We start from the raw sequence: 12,427 nt of genomic DNA, 5'->3' as shown, positions 1-12,427 counted from the left end.
AGCTTTTAGGAGTCCGGCTGGCTGGCTGTAGTCCGCACATTGGCCTTTCCCAGGGGGACATCGATCCTCCCCTAAGGGACCAGGAAGCGCGACTCCAGGCACCGTGCGGAGAGCCTCACTATTTGAAGCGCACTCTTCCAGCCAGAAAGAGGGAGAAACTTCCACACCCGCACTTCACAGTGCAGGAAGCTGAAAGGTTGAGAGGTTGGGCGACTTAAGTCCCACATTTCTCTCGGCTTTGCCCAGCAGTACCCTCCTCCCCAGTGGGACTAAGGCACTGTTCAGGTTGGGTTTGTCTTCACGTTTGTCTGGACCTGTACCTGGGTTTGCACCCCTCGGACCTGGAGCCTGGCTTCTGTTATTCAAGTGCGGAGTATAGAGTGTAGGAAGAGAGAGAAAAGAGAATTCACAGCTCTTTTTCTTATAATCACCCCACTTCAGCCTAGGAGGTACCCAACAGCCACTCACTTTAAGACTTTAAGACTGCTCCACAATCAGGGAACGGCTATGAGGGAGGGAAGGGAGTAATGGGCCTGGGACAGGCCTGGGTAGAGTTCTAAAATAGATATGGGTGATGTGAGAGGCCTGGGAGTTGGGGAGCGGAGAGGGTTCCAGATGTGGGATTTGCCAGATGTGGGATTTGGATGGAAAGGGTTTCATAGCAAGCACAAGGCTGAATGTGCTGGGAGGTGCCATGACTGAGGAGTGGGGCTGGGGAGAGAGTCAGAACCTACAAGCATTTAGAATATAGGTATCCCTAATCTGTGCGCAAATGTCAATCTATGCAAGGCATAGGTCACTAGGTGGGAGAATCTAGAGGCAGGTGTAGGAGTAGTGGGCCTGTCCTGAATAGCTTACAGTTTGCCTGGAGATATAAAAGGCCAGCCCATAAACTGGTGCCTACTAGGTAGGGTGTGGTCAGGCCCCTGTGATGGTTGATATAAGCTACAGAGAAGGGTGCAACGTACAAACAGGACTTCTCTCTTCCTCATGGGCTTTAGGGAAGGTTTCATATTGATGGTGGAGCCTCAATATGGGAAGGAAGCTGGCTGGGAGGGAAGGTATTCTTGACCTGGAGGTGGGGAAGGGGTGGGGGTTGGGGCGAAATAGGCAAAGCTAAGGAGGCTGGAAAGGTCAGTGTCTTTTTAGGGAATGATGAGAAATATAGCTGGACAGTCGGGATTCACTGAAGTCTTTTGATCTGTAGAGTGAGGCATCTAGATGGAACCTCAGGAGGCCCACCAGGTCTGGGTGTATATGATGGGGTTAAAGTGGTGAGGACACAGTTGAGACTGTTTGATGGGAGAGGGCAGAAGTGAAAAGGAAAGGAGCGGTGACCATATACAACCATGTGCCATGGGCACCACTGAGTCAAGCTTCTGAGAATGCCTGGCTGGGTACTCATTTTTTTTTTCCATTTTATTTATTTTTTCAGCGTAACCGTATTCATTCTTTTTGCACAACACCCAGTGCTCCATGCAAAACGTGCCCTCCCCATTACCCACCACCTGTTCCCCCAACCTCCCACCCTGACCCTTCAAAACCCTCAGGTTGTTTTTCAGAGTCCATAGTCTCTTACGGTTCGCCTCCCCTTCCAAATTTTTTTTTTTTAATAAACATATAATGTATTTTTATCCCCAGGGGTACAGGTCTGTGAATCGCCAGGTTTACACACTTCACAGCACTCACGATAGCACTTACCCTCCCCAATGTCCATAGCCCCCTCCCCCTCTCCCAATCCCACCTCCCCCCAGCAACCCCCAGTTTGTTTTGTGAGATTAAGAGTCATTTATGGTTTGTCTCCCTCCCAATCCCATCTTGTTTCATTTATTCTTCTCCTATCCCCCTACCCCCCCATGTTGCTTCTCCATGTCCTCATATCAGGGAGATCATATGATAGTTGTCTTTCTCTGATTGACTTATTTCACTAAGCATGATACGCTCTAGTTCCATCCACGTCGTCGCAAATGGCATGATTTCATTTCTTTTGATGGCTGCATAGTATTCCATTGTGTATATATACCACATCTTCTTTATGGGTACTCATTTTTATAATTAGGGAACCTGGAGACGACCAGGGCCCCTGGGTACACAGTTGTATAAGAAGGAAGATAGACTCTTTAAGAATAAAATATGGCCTCTGGGAGGTTGTTTATTAGGAAGAGAAGATTCTGCTTCAGGCTCCATGCCAGGTCAGCAGGGCAACCCAACTCAAGCTCTCCATTGTTGTGTCCTCTTTCTTCTGCTTCCTTAGTGAGGTGGACCAGGTGGGGGTCCACAGGGCCCTGGGGGGTGGTTCCCCCCAGGACCGTGTCCTGGGCCATGGCCAGGGGGGTGCCCACAGGGCCCCGGGGGGTGGTTCCCCCCAGGACCATGTCCTGGGCCATGGCCAGGGGGGTGCCCACAGGGCCCTGGGGGGTGGTTTCCCCCAGGACAGTGCCCTGGGCCGTGGCCACCACCATGGCAGTGCCCCTGTGGAAAGCCAAATGAACAATGTTAGAGTCAGGGGTCAGTGCCAGTCTTGCTTGAGATCAACTTCCCTCTTCCTCTCCCCTCCCCTCCACCTTCTGTCATAGAGGATTCTGGATTCTTGGACACTAGCAGGGGATGGTGGTGGAGGGCAGGGAGACAGGGCCAGCAAGTGATAAAGCCAGAGCACTAAGCAGACAAAAGGGGAAGAACCTAGATTCATTGGTTTCCATTCCTTGAGCCAAGAAATGACTCCTACTCCCTGGACCTCGGTTTATTTCTATAGCTAAGGAGCAGAATGATCTCATCTTCTCCCTTTTCTCACCCAGGAACCCTTACAGAGTCATTGGAGATTTTGCCCAGCTAGAAACTGCAGGCTGACTACTCACAAGTGAGGGTGGGCTCGGGGTGGCTCTAAGGGAGCTCCCTGAGGGTCAGGAGCAAGGAGGAGACAAGAGGCAGGGTTAACAGTGATGCAGGAGCCCTGGTGGGGGGCAGGGGGTGAGGGGTAGGGTAGCTGGAGGGTGGGAGGAGAACAAAAGCAGGAGGTGGCAGGTGAGGATATGCAAGGTGTGTGTGTGTGTGTGTGTGTAGGTGCAAGGGGGGTGTGCTCTATTTACATGCAAAGAGTTATGTCTGTGTACCTGTGCACAGGCGGGTCCCACCCCATGCATAGGTACACAGATAGAGGCACACATACCTGCTGTGCCCTCAGATACACACATGTAGGCGCATATGCGTGCATGTGTATATGTGACAGTGGGAGCGTGCGTGAGCCCCTGCCTGTCCGTGAGCAGGTGCTAGACTCAAGAAACCAGGAAAAATAAAAATAGTAAAATCAAGGCTGTATTGCCTCAGCCAGCAGAGGCCGGAAAGAGTGTGGCTTAACCTTCTGTCTTTGCTGGAACAATTCCCAAGGCCCCAGCGCCAGAGGAGTTTCTTTGCCTCTTGCCACAGGCCCAGGGAAGAGAACGGAGACACCAGGTACCTTGCTCCTGGTGCTGGGGCACTGGGGGCCTGGAACCCTGAGGGAGCAGGGGTGGGGCTATGGCCCTAGCCCCAGTTGGCTTCTGTCCCCTAAGCCCCGGTGAGGGCTTGATGTGGGAAAAGTAGAGGTAGGATTCCAGGGTTGAGGGGGGGCACTTCCTGTAACCATATCAGAGCAGCCCCTTCCTCATTCGGCCTCAGTGATGCCTGCAAACAACCACTTCCCACCCCGCCCGCCTTTCCTTCTGTGAATCTCCTTGGGGTGGGGCCAGTTCCAGGTCTAGGAGCCCCATCTGCTGGTGGGAACCCATGGGGGGAGGTGGGTAGGCAGCCTCCTTTCTCCGGCAGAGGCAGGTCACTGGAGCCCTGCAGTGTGGTTGGGGTTTGGGAGCAAGCCAGCCATCCAGGGAGGCTGTGGAGGTAGCCAGGAAAGCAGAGAAGCATGAAACAGGCGGGGAAGCAGCAGGAGAGAAGCTGAGACAGGGAGGGGATGTGAGGAAGCGGGAGAGACAGATGGGAAAACAGGAGAGGAGCTGAGGAGAAGGCTGCAGACGTCAGGGGGTGCCTGCCTGCCTGCCCATGGGGCTGATGGCCAAGCCTCCTCCCCACTCTTCATTTCAGGAAGGTCATGGCTACTCCCTGAATGTCAAGGGAGGGAGCTGGAGGTCTGGAGGACATGGCAGTGGGGAGGAGCAAGGGAGATGGCTGGAGAGCTTTCTTACCTTTGGACCTGTGGGAGAGAAAAGGAGAAAAAGAAGTAGCTTTGGTCATTTGGTTCTGCAGTGAGATACTGTGCTGTCCCTGGGGCCAGATTTTGTGGCCACCAAACTCTGCCCCATCCTCATCGCCAAGCCCTGCAAAGGCTCCTCAGAACTGGTCACTTGCCTGACCATCATTCCTTCTCTCAACAACAGATACAGATAATTGGAAGTCAGTACAAAGCTCAGTTGTGTATCCCTGTTTGCTACAGAGCTGACGGAGTCCTTCCTCCAGGGTGGGGTGAAGTCAGGGGACATGGGTTCTCATCCCCAGCCTGCTGGCTGTCTGCCCTCTCGACCTTGGCCAAATTCCATGACACGAAGGGAGATACTCCACAGCGGCAAATCCTGACTCTTCTGCTTCTACCTCCAGACGGTCCCCACTCTGCCTCCCCAGTCCACCTCCTCCCCCAAATCTGACTTTTTCTGACCCAGTCTCTGCTCAGACCCTCTTGTGTTCATGTGTTCCTGCTTCTGATCTTCTGGCCCCAGCTCTTAGCCTTTGCTTGGGGCTCCTGCCCCTTGGATAGCTTTTTCACTCTGTTCTGTGTGCCTTCATGCAGAAAGTATGCTTATACTGGGCCATCCTGCCGCTCTGCTTTGCCCACGGTGGGTGTGATGGGGCTCAATCTGCAACAACCAATCTGAGTGGTGTGGTTCTGGGCCTTCTGAAGTGCTCCATTGGTGGGAATCATCTGCTCGGGGAGATTGTAATTTCTTGAGGACAAGGATAATCCTTTGTTCCTTTTGAGGGGAGCCAAGGGCACAGCTGCCAAGAGCTGAGTTCTGGGCTCCAGATCTTCCATATCCCCACAATCTCATCCTGAGCATGGCCCCTAATTTTGTATGTGTACGATGGGAGAAGCACCTGTCTGCTTTACTCCTGAGGGCTAGTGAGATGAAGGCTATATGAGCATGTCTCCTAAACTCTGAAGTGTTCTACAAGATATGAGATTGCTTTCCTCTTAGAACTCTCCACCACCTTCACACACACATACATTCTCAGCATGCCGTAGATATGGCTGACCGAATGCCTCTGCCCTCACCTCTCTCCTTCCTTCTTCACCCCACAGCCTCCCAGCCACAGCACTTACCTGGATCCATCTTTATCGGCCAAGTACAGGGAGTGACAAAAGGAACACCTGTGGTTCAACAGGTCAAGTTCAGTTGGCTGTAATCTAAATCTCAGTCTTTCCTCCTTCCCCCACTCCACCCCCGCCGGGATGTATACACACAGCTCCTTCAAGGGATGAAAGTGCTCCCTCTGGCTTAGCTTGGTACCCAGTATGGAGCTGGGCATGGAGTAGGTGCCAGGCATGGGTGGTGAATGCACACAGTGGGTTCACCCACATGGAGGGTAGACAGAGACATGAAAGTATCATACACCGTCCCCTGAACAACACACCCTCACACTTGACCCCAGAACCACCCCCAGACTCCCAGTCATGTACTAACTCAATTCCACTTGGTCAGTGTCAGTCATGTTCATCATTCATGTGTGCCTACCATGTGCTGGGCCATGGTACCCAGTCCCCATAGATTCTTGCCCCTACGTAGACAACTGGCATAAAGGTGGGAGAGGGAGGCTTGAAGACAGAGCAAGGAACAGCAGGCTGGGGTTGTCAGGGACTCTGTGGGATTTAGCACAAAGGAATAGAAAGCCTTCCAGCACCCTAGCTGCTTGTTCCTACCTCCTCCCACCAGGACGTTGGAAGCTGGTGGGAGGCTTGGGGTCTGAGCCAGTTTGTCGTTCTCCAATGGGTGTACTCTCATTGGAGGGAACTACTGATGTGCGCTGGTACCAAGGCTGGCTTTGTCTCGCTTGGAGCTGGAACATCAGTCACAATGCACAACCCCAGAATGGACACTATGCACACCCAATACATTCATTTTTTTTCTGACCCCAAGTCAGACTCTAGTATTATGACGAAAGGACCAAACACCTGACATCAGGGCACTCTGGTACCCATATAGTTGCTAAACACGCAAGCACACACAGACACACACACGCACGCGCACATGCACACACACGCACATCCCTAACACAAGAGCCCTAACCCCTTGCACCTCTTGAGTCATCCGTTTTTGTTGGCTTCTACTTGTACCACAAATGTTCAGTTGCGGTTAGCCTCTGAGCTATGCCCATGGTCCTTCCTGACCCCTGAACCTTCCCCTAGTGAGTAATGAGTCTGGAAGAGATCCATGAGGCTGGGGTGAGGTAAGGGGGTGATCAAGAGAAGCTTAGGACTAAATTAGGTTGGAAGAAGGAGAAAAACCCCAAGTCTGTTAAAAAATGGGAGGCAGATCTGAATAGACATCTTTCCAAAGAAGATGTGCAGATGGCCAACGGGTACATGAAAAGATGCTCAATATCAAATCAAATGCAAATCAAAACTATAATGAGCTATCACCTCACACCTGTCAGAATAGCTAGTATCAAAAAGATAAGAAATAACAAGTGTTGGTGAGGATGTGGAGAGAAGGAAACCATCATGTGCTTTTGGTACAAATGTGACTTGGTGCAGCCACTATGGAAAACAGCATGGAGGTTCCTCTAAAAATTAAAAATAGAACTACCATGGCATCTAGACATTCCAGTTCTGGATATTTATTCAAAGAAAATGAAGACACGGATTGGAAAAGATGTGTGCACCCCGAGGTTCATTGCAGCATTACTTAGAGTGGCCAGACATGGAGGCAACGAAGTGTCCTTCTGTGGATGAACAAAGAAAACATGGTACATGTATACAGTGTTCTATTACTCAGCCATCAAAAAGAAGGAAATTTTGCCACTTGCAACAACTTGGGTGGACCTTGAGAGCATTATGCTAATGAAATAAGTCATTCATATGCTAATATGAAATAAGTCAGACAGAGACAAATACTATATGCTCTCACTTATATGTGGAATCTAAAAAAAAAAAAAACCCAAACCTCCTCAAAAGCCCCATAGTTAATAGACACAGAAAACTGACTGGTGTTTGGTGGTCAGTGGGTGGAGGTGCAAAATGGGTGTCAAAAGGTAAAAACTGGGGTGCCTGGGTGGTTCAGTCGGTTAAGCGTCTGCCTTTGTCTCAGGTCATGATCTCAAGGTCACGTGACTGACCTAATCAACCTACCTCAGGCTCCCTGCTCAGCAGGGAGCCTGCTTCTCTCTCTCTCCCCTTGATTGTGCGCTCTGTCAGATAAATAAAATCTTTTTTTAAAAAAGTATAAACTGCTGTGCACTTGAAACGAATATATTTTGTCAATTAAACCTCAATTAGAAAAAACAAGACGAGCCTTGGACTTTTCTTTCCCCAGTTCAGGCCAAGGAGGTTGAAGGACAAGAGTTAGCAGGCAGGTTCCTCTGAACAGGATCCCCGCACACTTGACTCCCCTGCAGCCCTCAGAGAGACCACTCTGCCTGGCATGATAACAGAGGTACCCGGGATAGTCCTGGGGTGGCCGCCTATGCAGTTACACAGACACATGGCCCACAGACCCACACTGTGCTCCTGAGCGACACAGACTGTCACTCAGATGTATGACGCCCACACAAGCAGAAACAGAGGCACGGATACTAATTCAGTACACATGCACACGTACTCAGAGAAAGCACGACCAGACAGACCCACAACACACTTGGAAAGAGAGCCCCTCCTGTCCACCGTCCACAGCCAGCAGAGCCTTACCTGAGAGCACAGAGCCAGGAGCTGCAGGAAGTCTGAGGCTCTGTGGGTCCTCAGGTGTATTTGTATAGGGTGGGAGGGGCTCGATGAATCATGTACACCAGGAGGGTCATGGGCAGAGCGTGTGGAGGAATGAGGGAGGGTGGGCTAATTTTTATCTGGGCAAAGAGCAGCCAGAAGCTTGATGGGTGAGGGTGTGGGTGGGGAGCAGGTGGGGAGGGGGAGGGGGAGCAAGTGAAGGGGTTGGGGAACAACCCTTTACCCCATCCGTCTGGTAAGGAGACGCCATAGAAACCATAGAACCAATCAGGGTCTCAAACCTTGGCAACTCTTGGGCTCCCAGTGCTGGGCGAAACTGAAGCCTGCTAACCCTCTGAACCTTCCGTTAGACAACAGGGCTCAGTTGGCCCCTTTCAATCCAGGAGAACAAGAACCCTGAGAAATCAGAAGCACGCGAGACAAAGCAGAGAAGTTAAAACAGCCACTGTTGCCAGGTCTTCTGGTAAAGAGCCTGGATGGACTGGTTGCACCTGAGCTGCATTTAATTAGCTTTAAAAAAAAGTAACATACCTGATTTAAAAAAAAAAAAAAAAACATGCGGAGAGAAATGAAAACCGGTCCTCAGGAAGGATTTTTTTTTTTTTTTAAGTTTTATTTATTTATTTATTTGACAGACAGAGATTACAAGTAGGCAGAGAGGCAGGCAGAGAGTCAGGCAGAGAAAGGAGGAAGCAGGCTCCCCGCTGAGCAGAGAGCCCGATGTGGGGCTTGATTCCAGGATCCCAGGATCATGACCTGAGCCGAAGGCAGAGGCTTTAACCCAAGGCAGAGGCTTTAACCCACTGAGCCACCCAGACGCTCTCTCAGGAAGGATTCTACTTGAATGTTCATAGTAGGTTTGTTTGCAATAGCTGAAATTGGAAACTGGAAATTTCTCAAATGTCTACCAATAGGCCCAGTGGATAAATGTGTGGGGCATGTTTATGGAACGGACCAGCACTTGGCAATAAGAAGGGATGAGCTGCGGATGTGCGCCAAGACATGCAGGCATCTCAAAAATCACTGTGCGGAGTGAAGGAAGCAAGAAATGTATTGTTATGTCTAGAAAAGTCTAAAATTTTATAAAATTCTATAATGTGAACTAATGCCAGCAGATCAGTGGTTGCCTGGGGATAGCGGGGGTAGGAATTGGGAGGAGGTAGAAGAAGCCCTTAGAGGGGCCTGGGTGGCTCACTCAGTTAAGCGACTTGGTCTCAGCTCAGGTTGTGATCTCAAGGTCATAAGATGGAGCTCCCCATGGGGGTCTGCGGGTAGCACGGAGTCTGGTTGGGACTTTCTCTCTCTCTGCCCACTGGGCAAGCGCTTGGGCGCGTGCACACTCTCTCAAATAAATAAATAAATCTTTTTTAAAAAAGAAGCCATTAGAAGGGACATGAGGATACTCTGGGGTTTGATGGATATGTTCATTATCTTGATTGTGGTGATAGTTTCACGGAGTATACACATGGCCCATAACAAATTGCACAATTTGTGCAGTTTATGGTATGTCAATTTGGTCTCTGTTAAGAGCTGTAAAAATAGAAGTAACATAGCCACATCAGAAAATGATTCGGGGGCGCCTGGGTGGCTCAGTTGGTTACTCTCGATCTCGGCTCAGGTCATGATCTCACGGTCTTGAGATCAAGTCCCACGGTGGGCTCTGCCCTCAGCAAGGAGTCTGAGTATCTCTCCCTCTGCCCCCCACCACGCATACGCACTCTCTCTCATCAATACATAAATCTTAAAAAATAAAATAAAATGGTTTGAAAAATGGAGAGAAGGAAAAAAGTGATTCTCCTTTATTTCCATGGTGGATAGGAAATTATTCCTGTATCAGGTGCTTTTATACTATCAATGATCTCATACAGATTCTCGGAGAAAGGTGGTATTATTTCTCCCTTCTTTATAGATAAAAGAAGCCAGGACTCAGAGAAGTTAAGAAACTTGCCTGAGGTCACCCAGCCAGTGTGCAGTTAGTCCCAGTCAGGACCCCCGGACCTGGAGCCTCAGCCTCTTCTCCTTAACTTTGCCTTTTCTTTCAGGAATGCTCTTCAGAAAAATTCCAGCCTGCTCTGGTAACTTTGTGGGCAAAGGGCTTTGGGTCATGAGAAGGTGGGGCGTTATACACACAATTGTGCGCCTTCAGCGCATCAGGACACAGAGGGCAGCCCAAGTCCCAGGAAGCTGACAGAGGTGTGGTGCCTGCAGCTTCCCACCCTCCAGCCCACACCGCGGGAATGGAATGGCACCACCCGTATCTACCCATGTCCCTGACCTCCGCAGCCCTGTAAGCCCTCCTCTTCTGGGAATCCTCCTTTTCCCCCTCGGGGACCCTGGTGGCATGATTCCCCACCTCCACCCCCAGCCTTTGGCAGGAGGCTGAAGGGAGAAGGTCTGCGTCCTCAGGGACCCCCAAAGGGGGCAGTGGGGCTGTAGGGCTGAGGAGTGCCATGGGGTCCCAATGGCCTGGGCTCCAGGTTCCTGTCTCACCATCTCCAGAGTCAGGGTCTGAACTCGGTTCCCAGTCCTACAGGCAGGTTGTGGGAGACAAGGAGGCTTTGGGCAGAGCAGGTGGACCTGTGTTGATGCGGTGGACAGAGAAGCTAGGACAGATGTGGTGACTGGGGCCGGGGAGGGGCGGGATGGGGCGGTTGCTGCAGCAGGTGATGATGCCCATAGCAGTGGTGCACACTGCAGGGTGAATTTACAAGAGAGTATCATGTGTGTGGATTCTCCCCTGCCCAGACTTAAGATGTGGGTGAGCAGAGCCTCAACCATGGGTGTGTCCCCTCTTTCCCTGGGGACATGCCTTAGAGATGGTGAATGCTCACCTCGTGGCTGGACTTACTGTCTGGCTGAGAGAGGTGGTCTTCCCTGCCAGAAAGTCGTAAGTGGAGAAGATCAGGGGTCAGTCTCTGTGACCCCCAATCCCTGCCAGCAGAGCCCACGAGCAAGGCGCCGCCCTGCTCCTGGGCTGCTCTGTGAGTCAGGGAGGGAGGCCAGAGAGCCAGGCGTCTTTACACAGTTCTGGGTGGATGAGTTTCTCATGGCAACAGGGCAAAGGTAGCTGGTTTTGGGCGTGGGCTGGAGAGAGTACACAGGGCTGGACGTCAGCCTCCATGAGGCAGCGTAGGTGCTGTGGGGACACCCCACCTCACCACAGAGCCTACTGGGTGAGTCACTGACACTGATCTCCAAAAAGAAGCTAACAACACCTGCCCTAGTTAATTCACACATTTCAAAGATGGATGAGACCAAACGACATCACAGGTATAAGGCCATTGGCAGGGTTGTATGTAAGTGAATGGTGTTCGTTTTTTGTTTTTGTTTTTGTTTTTGTTTTTGTTTTTGTTTTTTTTAGAGAGAGAGAAAGCACGTTCTCCCCCAATCCCCACTCCCAACATGCATGCATGGCTGGGGAAAGGCAGAGGGAGGGGGGAGAGAGAATCTTAAGCAGGCTTCACGCCCAGCTCAGAGCCCAACAAGGGGCTCATTCTCATGACCCTGAGATCTTGACCTGAGCTGAAATCAAGAGTTGGACGCTCAACTGACTGAGCCACCCAGGTGCCCCAACACGGTTTTATCATTGTCAGCATTAACACTGACAACCTACTGACTTCCTGGCCTCACCATTCCTGCCTGTCTCACACGGGGATCTTCCTGCCCGATATGTCACCGTTTTTGGCTTCTTGGCATCACTGAGTATTTTACTAAGAGGCTCTTGAGACATTCCTTCTCTGGCCCAGTCTTTTGTAACACCCACCTTCCCCCTAAGGTGACCAAACATCCGGGTTTGCCTAGAGCTGAGGTTGTTCTGGATGTAGGACTTTCAGGGCTCTGAATGGGATCAGTTCCAGGCAAGCCAGGACAATTGGTCACCCTACTTCTCTCCTCGCCCTGAGGCTGCTTCCTCTTCCCTGTGGTGACCATGGTGTCCCAGGCATGTTCTCTCTTTCACATGGGTTGTTCTTTCCTGTCTTGAAGCCGCCAGGCTTGGTGATGCCACCTGCAGAGAGGGTATGCCCCCCTCTCGGGGGTGGGGCCCCCCTCAGTCATTCCAAAGGCCCCTCCATCTTCTGAGTGGGACAGGACAGCTCTCTACAATCCCTCTGCCTTCTGTTGGGCTTCTGTCCTTCTTTCTACCCCTCAAAACCCTGCCAGGCTTTTCCCCTATGCCTGGAGGGTATGACTCCACCCACCCCTCACCTCCCTGTGGTGAGCAGCACATGGGGCACAGAGTATGCCTGTCCCTGCCAGCCTTCCAGCCTCTCTGTCTGCCCCAAGGAAAGAGCCCTCTGGCTGCATGCGGGCAAACCAGGGCTGCTCCCCACTCCTTGAGTACCCCTAGGCCTGAGTCCTCGATGCCTTGGTTCTTCCCCTCTCCACCTTGCCCACCCCCCCTGAGGCCTCGTGAGGGCCCCCTGCTCACTCTTCCCTGGCTCCCCAGCGCTCTGCCTGACCCAGACCCCTCCCTCCAGGATCCGAACACACCCTTCCGTGTGT

At 51.5% G+C, this 12,427-nt stretch overlaps 1 long non-coding RNA gene across 1 annotated transcript; it reads right to left on the bottom strand.

The window, feature by feature from the left end:
- Positions 1-2,119: 2,119 nt before the first annotated feature.
- Positions 2,120-7,990, bottom strand: LOC123943430. The gene is made up of 4 exons (XR_006818639.1): positions 7,889-7,990; positions 5,309-5,356; positions 4,179-4,186; positions 2,120-2,472 (listed from the first exon to the last, which is right to left on the bottom strand). It is a non-coding gene; the product is annotated as an uncharacterized LOC123943430 (long non-coding RNA).
- Positions 7,991-12,427: the final 4,437 nt, after the last annotated feature.

This window comes from Meles meles, chromosome 6 (genome assembly GCF_922984935.1).
Source record: "Meles meles chromosome 6, mMelMel3.1 paternal haplotype, whole genome shotgun sequence".
NCBI lineage: Eukaryota > Metazoa > Chordata > Mammalia > Carnivora > Mustelidae > Meles > Meles meles.
Note: the sequence above shows the minus strand (reverse complement) of the source record. Positions and strands in the feature narration are given on the sequence as shown.